Source organism: Vicugna pacos, chromosome 30, assembly GCF_048564905.1.
Source record: "Vicugna pacos chromosome 30, VicPac4, whole genome shotgun sequence".
Classification (NCBI taxonomy): domain Eukaryota; kingdom Metazoa; phylum Chordata; class Mammalia; order Artiodactyla; family Camelidae; genus Vicugna; species Vicugna pacos.
The window spans coordinates 35,273,750-35,287,612 of record NC_133016.1 but is presented as its reverse complement, the minus strand read 5'-3'; the positions used below and the strand labels follow the sequence as shown (position 1 = coordinate 35,287,612).

At 37.8% G+C, this 13,863-nt stretch overlaps 1 long non-coding RNA gene across 2 annotated transcripts in view; it reads left to right on the top strand.

The window, feature by feature from the left end:
- The first annotated feature begins 1,154 nt into the window (after positions 1 to 1,154).
- Positions 1,155 to 13,863, top strand: part of LOC140690401 (uncharacterized) — a 33,053-nt gene continuing 20,344 nt past the window's right edge. For both annotated transcript variants that reach the window (XR_012065670.1, XR_012065671.1), the window contains exons 1-10: positions 1,155 to 1,311; positions 2,799 to 2,884; positions 3,352 to 3,472; positions 4,767 to 4,832; positions 5,632 to 5,695; positions 7,054 to 7,120; positions 9,082 to 9,213; positions 10,622 to 10,729; positions 12,611 to 12,721; positions 13,103 to 13,164. This is a non-coding gene — a long non-coding RNA (uncharacterized lncRNA). The remainder of the gene's footprint in view (positions 1,312 to 2,798; positions 2,885 to 3,351; positions 3,473 to 4,766; positions 4,833 to 5,631; positions 5,696 to 7,053; positions 7,121 to 9,081; positions 9,214 to 10,621; positions 10,730 to 12,610; positions 12,722 to 13,102; positions 13,165 to 13,863) is intronic.

Sequence of the window (13,863 nt, the reverse complement as noted above, 5' to 3'; positions counted from 1 at the left end):
GACGCCGTATCAGCCCCTTCAGCCGGCGTCGCAGCCTCAACCGCCATCGACGCCCTCCCAGCCCCCTCAGCCGGCACCGCAACCGCCGCCGCTTCAGCCCCTTCAGCCGGCACTGCAGCTGCCGCCGCCTCAGCCCCTTCAGCCGGCACCGCAGCCTCTACCGGCACCGCCGCCCGCCCAGCCCCCTCAGCTGGCACCGCAGCCGCCGCTGCTTCAGCCGATACCGCCGCCGCCGCCGCCTCGGCCCCTTCAGCCGGCACCGCAGCCTCTACCGGCACCGCCGCCCGCCCAGCCCCCTCAGCTGGCACCGCAGCCGCCGCCGCTTCAGCCGGGACCGCCGCCGATGCCGCCTCGGCCCCCTCAGCCGGAACAGCCGCCTCAACAGGTAACGCCGCCGATGCCGCCTCAGCCCCTTCAGCCGGCACCGCAGCCTCAACCGCCATCGCCGCCCTCCCAGCCCCCTCAGCCGGCACCGCAGCCGCCGCCGCCTCGGCCCCCTCAGCCGGAACAGCCGCCTCAGCCGGCACCGCAGCCGCCGAACCTCCAGCCCCCTCACCAGGCACCGCAGCCGCCGCCGCTTCAGCCGGTACCGCCGCCGATGCCGCCTCAGCCCCCTCAGCCGGCACTGCAGCCGCCGCCGCCTCGGCCCCTTCAGCCGGCATCGCAGCCTGTACCGCCACCGCCGCCCGCCCAGCCCCCTCACCCGGCACCGCAGCCGCCGCCGCTTCAGCCGGTACCGCCGCCGATGCCGCCTCAGCAGGCACGGCCGCCGACGCCGTCTCAGCCCTTTCAGCCGGCACCGCAGCCGCCGCCGCCTCGGCCCCCTGAGCCGGAACAGCCGCCTCAGCCGGTAACGCCGCCGATGCCGCCTCAGCCCCTTCAGCCGGCACCGCAGCCTCTACCGCCACCGCCGACCGCCCAGCCCCCTCAGCTGGCACCGCAGCCGCCGCCGCTTCAGCCGGTACCCGCCGCCGATGCCGCCTCAGCCCCTTCAGCCGGCACCGCAGCCGCCGCCGCTTCAGCCGGCACCGCAGCCGCCGAACCCCCAGCCCCCTCACCCGGCACCGCAGCCGCCACCGCTTCAGCCGGTACCGCCGCCTCTACCGCCACCGCCGCCCGCCCACCCCCCTCAGCCGTCATCGCAGCCGCCGACCCCCCAGCCCCCTCAGCCGGCACCGCAGCCGCCGCCGCCGCCTCGGCCCCCTCAGCCGGTACCTCCACTGCTGCCGCCTCAGCCCCTTCAGCCGGCACCGCCGCCTCAACCGCCACCGCCGCCCGCCCAGCTGTGGGTCAGGAGCCGCTGCACAGACGGTGAGTCCCTGCGGGCCCCTCCCCAGCCCTGCGCGGGTCTCCGTCCCTCCCTCGGCCTCCCACGAAGGCCCCGAAGCGGTCCGGGCCCCACGCCTCTGCTTTCCCGGCTGGGAAACTCGGGAAGGAACAGGGCTGTGTTGTGATCGGGGGCCGCGCGTCCTGTTTGACTTCCTCTGAGCCACTCCCCACCCCTCTCCTCCTCTGGGCCAGGTGTAACATTTTGTCTTCCCTTTTCAACTGACGGTTTAAAACAGTGTTTCAGATAACTGTCAAAACACTGTACATGCAAAATATTAGGTTAACTTAAGGGAAGGAGTAGGAGAGAAGGGGGAAAGGAGCGAAGTTCACCGGTCACTTCTGCGGGGGAGGGTTAAGTGGTCACAGTGGTGAACGCGTAACTGCTACATGGCCCAGTGCGCTTACCATCATAGTCGTTACTGTTACTAACCCCAGACAGTTCTGGTATTAAGGAGGCATGACCACAGAACATGTGCTCATTGAGCTTAATTTTACACAAACAGTAAGTTTTCCACGGAATCAAGACAGGCAGTAAACGCCAGCTGCAGAGGACAGCTTGTGCAGGGCTGGGAAAGAGCATGGCATGATCAGAACTTTAGTTTGACTGGCTTGAAATGTAGAGGGAAAGGGAAACTTCACACTGATGAATCAGAGAGGAGATAGCTGTTTTTTATTAAACTAAAATGGTTGAATGAGCCTTGTTGATTAATGATTTGCCTTAGCAATTTGAATTTGGATTCTGCAAGTATTTTATAAGTTCTGTAAGAAGCTTGTTTTAAAATTTCAGAACTCTTAAGGTATTAGAAGTTCAGTTTTATTTTATAAGAATTTTTAAAAAGTGTTTATTTAACTCAATTAGAACAGAGTTCCTTTAACATAGGAGACTTTATTATCTCATGTATTAATACCCTCTAGAGGTACACAATGAAAAATGTGATTTATAAACAGATACATACAGACAGAAGGAAAACAGAGCATGTAGCTTCTGTAACAGTTTAAGAGAAAAGTCAGAAACAGAAATCTTCCCTGGTCAAAATACCAAAAAAAGCACCTGGGGCTTATATCCCTTAATTGATTTGAGCTCTAAATGGACAAATACACATTTTTTTTAAAAAAAAATTGCTAAGAACAAGATTCTTTTTCATGTTGAGTAATAATTTTGGAGTTTAAATAAATACCAACAATAGAGCTATGAGGGAGGAAAAATATAAAATACTGATTTTTTTATTTGATTTCACCGTAAGGTGCATTCTTAAATACATAGGAGACAACTGTCATGATTTGCACAACTCGCTTGCAAATAGTTCAACAGTATTAACAATGATTGAATTTAGGTGGTGGGCATATGGGAATTTATCATCTTATTAAACAGTTTTCTGTACTTCTGAGACTTATAATAAAACATTGGAAGGAACCTGTTAGACATAATGCTCTATGTGAAGTAATTTGTTCCCTTTGTGAAATTCTAGGAAGGTTAAAATGCATGTTCATAACTTCAAGAAAGTCACAAGCATTTATGATGTAATCAGAACTACCTGAGGATCTGTGAAACTTGGTGAGTTGGTGAATTTTTTAAAATGTCTTAAAACATTTTGTTTTTACAAAGATTACAGGAGTAAGAGAAGGTAAATCTTAATCAACTCTTAATATTTTTTTCCTGGTTGATGTGATATAATTAAATGTGGGGAAAAAAAGGTAAATTCTAAAAGGAGACAGTACCTTGATGGTTTTCTATGGAGGAAACTCAAGCAGGAGGAAGTTTAATTTAAAAACATAAATTACTGCTCTTTATAATACATTCTAAGTTGTCATTCTTTTGAATGCCTTCCTTTCCAGACAGATGTGTTATTCTGGGAGATCATCAGGACTTCTGGGTATTTGGAGGTATTGACCTAACCAGTGGAACTGCTGATTTATAAGAAGTTGTCCAGAATTTTGGAAAACTGATTAGTAGAGGTAAATAATGTTTCCATGGCAAGTGATGACAGAAAGTGACTTCAGTGAATTTTCCTTTGTTTTTAGGCAGATGTACCTAACCATGTATGTTAACAATGATTTCAAGCTGAAGACTGAGAAGAACTGCCATTTTTGCCAGCTGGGATGCAGAAAAATTTGGACTTCTGGGTTCCACAAATGGGCTGAGGTAACTAAGACAGTAAACATATCTTCTTGGTCAACATGTATCTCAGGGTAATCACAGATGTGTTCCATTACCTGATACTGTTTTAAATTGGATAAAAACAAGAAAATTTAAGAAATAGAGTTTGTTTTTGCTTTTACATCAGTTTGGCAAAACAGAACAACCTCTTAATTACTAAGCACAAACCAATTTTTTCATTATTTTTAAAATATTTTAGTTTCTATTTATATTGGTTTTGTGATAAGTAAGTAAAATCTGTAAGCTCAGAAAATAGTCAAACCTAGGAAACTACTTCTGACAAGTGAATTAGCCTATTGAAAATCTGATTTAGATCCTTGGCATTAATTTTCAAGTTTTTACAGTTTCCTTGGATTTCTTCTATCCAGGAAAACAACATGCTCTTTTTAGATGACTATACTCTGATTATAGTCTCTCCTTTATGGATTCAACACTAAATTGTAACCATAGGTATATTTTACCATTTACAAAAGTGCCTGGTTGGGGAGTGTAATACAATGATTTTGTAAATTGAATTACTCTAAAATTTCAAGGATTTATTTTTAATTCAATTATGATTAATTTTCATTTGTCACTGGCTCTTAATGCTTTATTTTAAAGTGTCTCTCATAGACCCCCTTCTTTCATCTTCTTCCCTTATGCTCTCTGTCCAGTAACTCTGAGTTCTTACATGTTCAAGGTAGGCTTGTGTATTTTTTTAAAGGCAGGCGCACCAAAAAGCACTTTCCTGTGACTATCCTCTGTTTTGTTCATTTATGAGTCCAAATTTTATAGAATTGATTTAAAGAATGTCATATCTTTCTTATTATTGTGAATGGTTTTTAAAATGCTTTCCTTCTGACTCATTTCTGCATACTTTAAAATAATAATATGAATCAAATAAGTATGGGAATAAAATCACATTTACTTGTATCACATTTGATTCCATTTATATGGCAAAGTCTTATTATTATGTTGTTGTTATGAACATGCATTTCATAATACACTTATTTAGATGAATCAGAGCTTATTCATTAAGGTCATTTACTTTTAGAAATATGTAATTTCTTGTGAACACATGTATATAGAAATACATGTGTCTTTTTATAATTTAAGCAGCTTAAAATACAGATAAAATAAATCCAAGATACAAGATAATATGCCTTGCATTAATTTAAATTCATGTGAGTTAAAAGACAATTTGAATATTGTTTCCCATTTTCTACTAGCTTCTTGATCATATTCAGCAGCACATTTACCTTTACATATAATTAAGGAATCTTTTTTAATTCTACTGTAGCTCTGTCATAATGGATACTCTGCCGCAGAATCAGCTGTCATCTATCCCATGTGGTCAAGCGCAGAGGTGAGAATTCTCATTTGTGGGATGACCACTCACAGCTTTAAATGTTTTTACTGTAACTGCTTTTATAAGGTAGCAAGATAGAGAGAGAGAGAGAAACAGAGAGAAGAAAAGAGTTCTCTCTGCATATTCCCATGTTGTGTGATGGCATTAGTCTTCTTCTGCTGTATTTTTCTAGAATGTGTGTGCGTGTGTGCATGTATGTGTGAGAAATGTCTTGTCTTTGTCCTAATAGCCACTCTTCTCTCCCTCTAGTTTTTTTCTCTATCCTCCCCTCCTATATTTTTCTTTTTCATCAATATCTTCTCTTTCAAAAAATTCTTGATAAATCAAATTTCCAACTTCCTCACTTTTAATATGGTAAAGTTACTTGGATCCCCAACATCAAGGGATCTCATACTTTAATGTCTGTAAGGATTTCCAGAGACACCTTTTAAAAGTACAGATTTCCAGCCCTTACTTTGAGCAGTCCTCTTCCAGTAGATCCAGGGTGAGGCTGAGCATCTCCGAGCCTTCCCCCTTCATATTATGGTGCAGGGGATCAGGGGCAGTTTTCCTCTGGGTCTCCCTGCTGTTGCTATTAACAGTGGCTACAGCATCACTAATATTTTTCTTTCTTGTTTTAATTGCATTAATATTATCAACCAGTTAATAGCATTTTCTTAAAATTATGGTCAAAAGCATAGGTGTTTGATTTATAATGGTATCTGCAAACCACTCTTTTACTGAATTAATTTGTTTTGCTTGTATTTCCAAAATTGTAAATGCTGTGAGTTAAGTGACTGCTTTGCTTCAACTACAGGAGAATGTGAAAACACTCCAGGAGAGAGAGGTTGCATATATCAATGCAGACTCATACACAGAAGGTAAATTTTATTTCAGATTGTCATTAAATAGTATACCAGTATTTAAGTCTATCAACTCCAACTCATAAACTAGGATTATCCTCTTTCTATGAGATGCCTCAATAATACCTCCATTTCTCCATTTTACCAGAGAGAACATTATTATGATTCAAATGAATCAATATGATTCATAACTAAGCTATTGATCCTAATTTCTTTAGTATATTTACCATTTGCCTATCTTGGATTACTACTTAAAACTTTAGTACTTTTGACATTCTTCCTGTGGAGCTATTTTTAAAAGTTGGGCTAAAATATTTCATACAGAAATAGTTCCTGTATGTATTGGAACAACTCTGAAATAAGCACCCACTACAAACTTCCTTTTGACCCTGACATGTGGCATGTGCATCTGTAGGCTTTCATCGTATTATGGTTATTTCTAGGTAAGTGTCACAGGACACATGTTAGTTACTGACATGCTCTAGTCTAAAGCCTTCATATTGAATTGAATAAATGAATAAAAACATGAATATTATGGCCTTACCACTTCCTTTGGCAAAGACCCCTAGGTACTGCTGCCGTAATGAGCAATGACCCTTACTTTTACTGCAGGAGCTGCAGCCTTAGCAGCAGAGTCCGCCTCTGCAGTCTCCTATCCTGAGTGTGTGCTGCAGCCTCTCTGGCTCCTGAAGAGTTATTTCCACCTTGTGTTTTAGTTTTAGCCAGACTGTCTGCCTGTCTATTTATCTCCCTACCTATCTGTCTATTCTAAAATTTTATTTATTTCTTTTTACTGAAGTACGTTTGATTTGTAATATTAGTTTCACGTGTACAGCAAAGTTACTCAGTTATATACATATACATATACATATACATATACATATACATATACATATACATATACATTGTTTTTAGATTCTTTTCCATTATAGGTTATTATAAGATACTGAATATAATTCCCTGTACTATACAGTAGGTCCTTGTTGGTTATCTGTTTCATATATAATAGTGTATATCTGTTAATCCTGAACTCCTAACATATCTCTTCCCTTCCCCCTTTCCCCTTGGGTAACCATAGTTTCTGTTCTATGTCATGAGTCTATTTCTGGTTTGTAAATAAGTTCATTTGTATCATTTTTTTGTTTGTTTACATTCCACATATAAGTGATAGAATGTGATATTTGCCTTTCTCTGTCTGACATACTTCACTGAATATGATAATCTGTAAGGTCCACCCTATTTTTAATTCTCCAGGAATGATGCCTTGAATTTGAAATCTGTTATATATTGTTTATAATTAGAAAATAAAGTTAGAATTAAATACAGGTTTGTAGTCCATTTGGAGGTATTAAAATTCTCTCTTATTTATTTTGCAGGCAATTATACTCTCAGAGTTGACTGTACACCCCTCTTTTCCAGTTGGTATATAAACTGACAGAAGAGGTATGTAAATAGATCTGTTGTAATGATTTCTGATGAGTAGATAAATCAATAACTTTTGTTTTCTAAATTACTAACATTTAAACTGGTGACAGACATAGCTGATTTGTATAAACAAGAAATCAGAACGAGCTTTAATACACTACTTATGTGACATAACTATGAGAACAGTAGTGCTAGTCTCTGTTCTAATAATAGTTCCTAATAATTGTATACATTTGTTAAAATGTGCAGGGTCTATTGTTTCATGGGGCAGAGTCTCTTTGATATAACAGAAAGAATACTGAGCTGGGTTGGGGAAGCCTTGGCTGTGAAGATTGCCTTGGCTATTCATTCATTCATTCATTTATTCATTCAGGAAGTATTTATTGTGTGGTTACTATGTATCAGGTCCTATGAAAGGAACTCTAGCAGCAAAAGTGATAAAAGGACAAGGTTACTGAATCCAAATACTTTGTAATCTAGAGAGGCCACAGACCTGTAAATGAGGACTCATACTTCACTTGAATATTGGATACTATATACAATGGAGGACAGTTGCAGAAGAGAGAAGTTAAAATCCTAGGGTAGCTGGTGAGGTTGGAAAGCATTAGAAGGTGTTTAGAGAAGGATTAGTGGTTAGGCTGTAAAATGGAAGGATGTGAAAGTGGGGAGAATGTTTCTCCTCAGAGGACACAGGACCTAATAAAGATGTGGATGTGTGAAAGAACATTTCCTGACCTCTGGGTAATGCAATATAACCTCAATGTAAGGTGTTGGTGAAAAAGCTGGTAAGAAACGGGGCCTGACACATAGGCCTAAATGTTCATAAATCTGGTGATGGTGAAATTAAAGAATCTTTAACAAGGTTGTACATTATCATTTTTATTCATTAGAAAAATTACTCTGTATCAGTGCAGTGAATACGTTAAGCTGTAGTAAGTCTAAAAGCAAAATGGAAATAATTCCACATACTTGTTTAGCACACAGGAATTTATAAATACTAGTTATTGATGTAAAAACTACTCTGAAAATGCTACTGCACTCTGAATCTCTAAAAATTATGTGATCTACTCATTGAGTATATTTGTGCTTCATTTAAATAACCCCCCATTATAGAATTTAACTGTAGAAATGTTTCTTTCAAGTAGGTATCACTTAGATGACAGTGGGAAGTAGATGTCACATCTCTGTGGTCCTGTTTCCCAATCGCCCTTCATCTTGCCCTGTCCTTTTCACTGTTAGTGTCTTTAACATCTCATCCTCCCAAGTGAGCATCCTCCCATGCCCATCACAACGCCCACCATACTGGGAAGCTTAGGTCCTTGATCCTTTTATTGAAATGTCCCATAAAAACATCTAAAAGCACGCTGAAAAGACAGCCCTTGTTGGGGAATCCTTCTCATGAGATACATTTACTCTCTGTCCTACAGAGGAGGCTCCTGCCTTTATAGGAGGGGTAGTAAGAATTTTAGGGCCAAGAAGGAGAAGCTTAGGTCTATCCCCTTTGTACATTTATTTAATAAGTATTAAATGTGTAAGTGGTTACCATAGTGACAGGATAAATCAAACATAGTTTCTGCTATTAGTGTGTTACCTGTGTAGCCAGGAGAGACTATGATCAAGAATTTTCAAATCCAAGATAGAGATTAAAATCACCAAAGGGTATACAGATAAAAGTGTGGGAAGCAAAAAATAAGTATCTTAGTTTATTATTTTACATGTTGGAATTAAACAGCCTGCTTAATGGGAAATTGCAAATTTTTTCCCATTCTAAAGCCTCTTTTACATTAATTTGAATTTAATTTTCATGCCACTTTAGATACAATATATTTGACTTTCAGAGTTTTTGTTTTAGGTAGTTTTTTAACAGTTTAACTGGGAAATTAAAATGTGTATTTAGAAGTTACATTATCAGGATGAACTAATTAATTGTCCAGAAGAGAAGAGTGAGATTTTATAATCTTGTTTGATTTGATTGTCAGTGGAAGAATCAGACATCATTCATCTGGAGAAATGCTATTGGTTGCTGAGGGCTCAATCCTGAACTGGATGATTTGATTTAGAGACATTTGGCCCATTGGCTTCACCACCAATTCGTCCATCTCTGAGTGAAGGTGGGAATCCTTCTATTTTCTACAAATGTTCTTTGCTAAACACCTGAGCCTTGTTCCACCTTTGGAGCCTTGTGTAAGTCGGTTTACCTTTCTGCACTTGAATATTCTCATATATAAAATCAGTTTGACCAAGACAATCATTATGAAAGTGTGCTCCAGTGTGGTGCCTCAGCATCTGGTGCAGGGTCAGGGTGGTGGACACTGAATAGGCAAAGCTCTAGCTTCCACACATGACCCCACCTCTTCCTCAGCTGAGGAGTGTCTATTGTATTTCTTTTATATAGAAGAAGGTTCCACTGCTGTATACTTCCCCCACCCTTAAAAAATTAAGAAACCACTAGACCATCTCTAAGGTCCCCACTTAGCTCTAAACTTTTCACTACTATATATATATATATATATATATATATATATATATATATATATATATATATATATATATATATATATTTTAAATGAGGTTTACAAGGAGCAGTTGTGGGTGATAATCACAAAAACTGTATTTGAAATCTGAAAGCTTGGGTTCTTCTTCTGATTCAGACCTTTTTAAAAAAAATTTCTTACTTTTAGCAAGTCATTTAACTACTTCTTAGCTTCAATTTTCTGCTCTTTGAGGGCACAGAATTAGATTCTTGAAATAGACAGTCTGTATTCTTCAGGTTTCTAGTGTGTTTTAGAAATATTTATTTGTTAGGGGAGCTAGAACAGACAGGGTTTCCACTTCAGCAGTGCAGTTATGGTTTTACCTTTTTATAATTAGAGATTGAGAAATCATTTCATTTGAAAATAAAATGATTCCATTTATTTTTTATGAAAAGTTTAAAAACCACAGGATTAGATTATAAATTGCCCTTTATTTCTGAAATTTAATATATTTAGTTATACAGATTAAGTGGTACAATGAAGACTGCAGTACAGAATTTCTGTCTCTTATAATATAGTGTGTTAGTTTTCTTTGCTTCATGAAGGAGCTGTATGAATCTCATTAATAACAACACAGTATATCTTTGATAGAGTTCAACTTTTCTTCTTCTTTTTTCCTTTTTCTTCTTAGTCTTTCCAAATTAGGATAATTGTGGTCTCTGACATTTTTCCAGTTAAATTTTTAAAATACATTTTTATTTTTTACATTCTACAATCACTTTTGACTTTTGGAATTAATATAAGATAGAGACAGGTATGCAGACAAAACCAAACACTAAATGATAGTATTTTCTTCTAGGAAGTTAAATGTTGGTTATAATTATGCCAGGGGGTGGGGGAAAAACTTCCTAAGACAGTGGAAACTACTGATAACTTTTAAAAACTAAATCAGTTTATGCGAGTCATGCCTCCTTTCATAGGCATGTCATTATTAACAGAAAGTTTGTTGGCTGTGATTTATTCTGTCTGTGTTCCTATTTTACAGGTTTATTTAATGCTTTTGGTGAAAATCATGACAGCCACATAGATTTTAAGGAGATATCCTGTGGGCTATCAGCTTGTTGCAGAGGACCTCTGGCTGAAAGACAGAAATGTAAGTGTGTTAAACATCACAAAATTTGGAAGCTATACAGAGAAAAAAATTAGCATCCATTCATGTAAAAAATCATCTGATTAAGGCTTGAATTTTCATCCCTTTTGCAAATAGCAATCTCTTGCTAAGGTTTTACTGACGTCAGTGTAAAGGTTCAATCATCTATTCTTTTTTACTGTGGAGTAATTTAAGATCTTTGTTATTAATAATGGTTGATTTTCCAGATAAATGTACAATTCATGATAAATGAACTACATCAGTCATGATGTGTTTGAAAATGTTAAGCATATAGAAAATATTTTCTGGTAGTCTATATAGAAAATTTGTCTTGCTTAACTTGAATTTCAACTTATTTTCTATCACTGTGTATATTGATATTTTATTAGCAAAATTAAATTTATGATAAAACAATTTTATTAAATACTAAATTTATCTTTTAAACCTATCTAAAATATTATGGCATAATTTATAAGCATATTACATTCCTAAATCTTAACCATATTTGTTTAGGAAAATGCAGCAGTTTACATTTAATTGGAACCTAATTCTTACATATTCACTAGGGTCATTATCTCTGCATCTTTCTAAAATACAGCTTCACAAATACTGCATATTTTGGGTATGATACTTAATAGTTCAATATTCTTTAGTAATGTTGTACTGTGATGCACTCGTTAACTTAATAGCATAATTATTACATGGGTGTGTGAAGTAGATAATTATTTAATCTTAAAAATTTAGATTTCTTTTATCTTCCCTGATAGTATACCATTACTCTAACCTGGCTTTGTGATAGATTATTTGTTCACATTAAAGTTCTGGTATTAAAGAGGCTGAAGTCTTTGTTTCTCAATTGAGGTTGTTGTCTTAAATTTTTTTTTAATTTATTTTTTTGCCAGTGGACTAGTGGAAGTTAACCAAATAGACTAACTAGCAATTTTGCTGATATTGATGTTAATTAGCAAAGTGCTGATATTTTGGATTTTTAGCTTGTTGTATATAAACTTCATTGAAGAATTGAAATTGTTCTTAGGCAAAAATATTGGGTGCACATTAATTACATTGGCGAGGCAAAATCTTTATACAGTCATCTCTCATTATCTGCTGAGGATTGGTTCTGAGACCCCCCTCAGATACCAAGTCCATGGATGCTCATGTCCTTATGTAAAATGGCATAGTATTTGCATATAATCTATGCACATCCTCTTGTATACTTTAAATCATCTCTAGATTACTTTTAGTACCTAATACAATGTAATTATTTGTAAATACAATGTAAATGATATGTGAATAGTTGTCAGTGCATAGCAAATTCAAGTTTTGCTTTTGAGAACTTTCTGGGAAAATTTATATATATATATATATATATATATACATATACATATACATGTATACTTTTGATCTATTGTTTATACCTGTGAATGCAGAACCAATGGATACGGGGAGCTGACTGTACCAGCTTTTTGTTGATTCTTAATGTAGATGGAATATTTTCAGCATTGTAAGAATCAACTCTGAAGTGATCAGTTATAAATATTAGAAATTAATTTAAAAGCTTGAATTACCTTCTCAAAATCTGTGAGATATTGTATAGTAACTTGGCCCTTCTTTTTCAGTTTGCAAGAAATTTAACTTTAGATTTAGATGAAGGATAGAGTTCTCTAAGCTGGCTAATTATATAAGGAGAGAGACTTGTGAAGTGTACAGGAATTCCTACAAGTTCAAAGGACTTTAATGACACAATCTCCTCCAAATAAGAACTTAATCCAGAATGTAGTTGTTTGAGGAACTAAGTAATTTCACTAGGGCAGGTTGTAATAAAATGTATTATACTTCAGAATATAAAAGTAACTTTCCTCCATAAGAGTTTCTTTTCTTTAGTTTGCTTCAAGGTATTTGATGTTGATGGTGATGGAGTTCTCTGTAGGGTTGAACTGAGAGACACGTGGTTGCACAGAGGTCTGGAAGGACAACTGCACCGATGATACCCTGGTAAAGTCTGATTGTATACATCTTCTTGCATGTAAACTTCCAACAGGAACATAGAGTGAAGAATTTTTTAAAAGAGGTTGAGAAAAAGATTTCTTTCTACTTCTAGGTTCTATATTATGCTACTCAAAATATTCATAGCCAAAGATGCAAAATTGGGAAGAGAATTTACCTTAGAAAATTTAATAAACTGAATGTATTATGTAAAAAAAAAATGAAACCACTGGAAAATTGTCATAAATTTTTAAGGTAAACAAGCAATCTTTTTCTGGAATTAAAAAAAAACAAAACTTGACCGAAAAAATATTTTATACTTCAGCTACTGTCTAATAAAAATGATACCTTCTCTTTCCTAACTACTGATTTGGGTTTCTGGTTTTAAAGGAATTACTTGTGGATCTATCCAACATTGTAGAGACACATAGAATGCACATGACACCACAAAGGTGAGTCTAGCAGAGACTAATTTATTCTTTTCTAAAAATACATTATATTCTGAATTGGTATACATACGTTACATATACATACTTGAATCTCTTCTGCATCATCCCTGCTAAATGCTTATTTGGACCTGTGGTTACAATAACTCCAAGTTGTCCCTAAGGAAAGCCCATTCGACCTTTAAACAACTCCATTAAGTGTTATTTACATAAAAACATTATATTTTATAAGCTAGGCATTTTGTAAAAATTAAGTAGAGACAGCCCTTGCCATCTGTAGTTTATAATCTTTACTTCTCCCAGTTTAATACATTATGGTAAGACAAAACTTATATTGAGCAAAAGAAGCCACAATAAAAGAACACATTGTACAATTTAATTTATATGAAGTTCTAGAACAGAGACAGAACTAATGTTAATAAGTGGTACAATAGTGATTTTGGAGATGGGTGAGTTAACTGAGAAGGAGCATAGGATATCTGGGATGATGGAAATTATTTTTCATCTCAATCTGGGTGGTGTATATAGTTTTTAAATTTTTTTTTCAATAATATTGGTGAGGGTCTGTCCTAAGTTCTTTAATAGCAGCCAGAATAAGTGTATAATAGCAGAAACAAGCATGTACTTTACAAAGAATAAAGCCTTGAATTTTTTTAGTTTCAAAACATTTATTAAAGATATTATAATAGGTTTGCCTTAATGTCT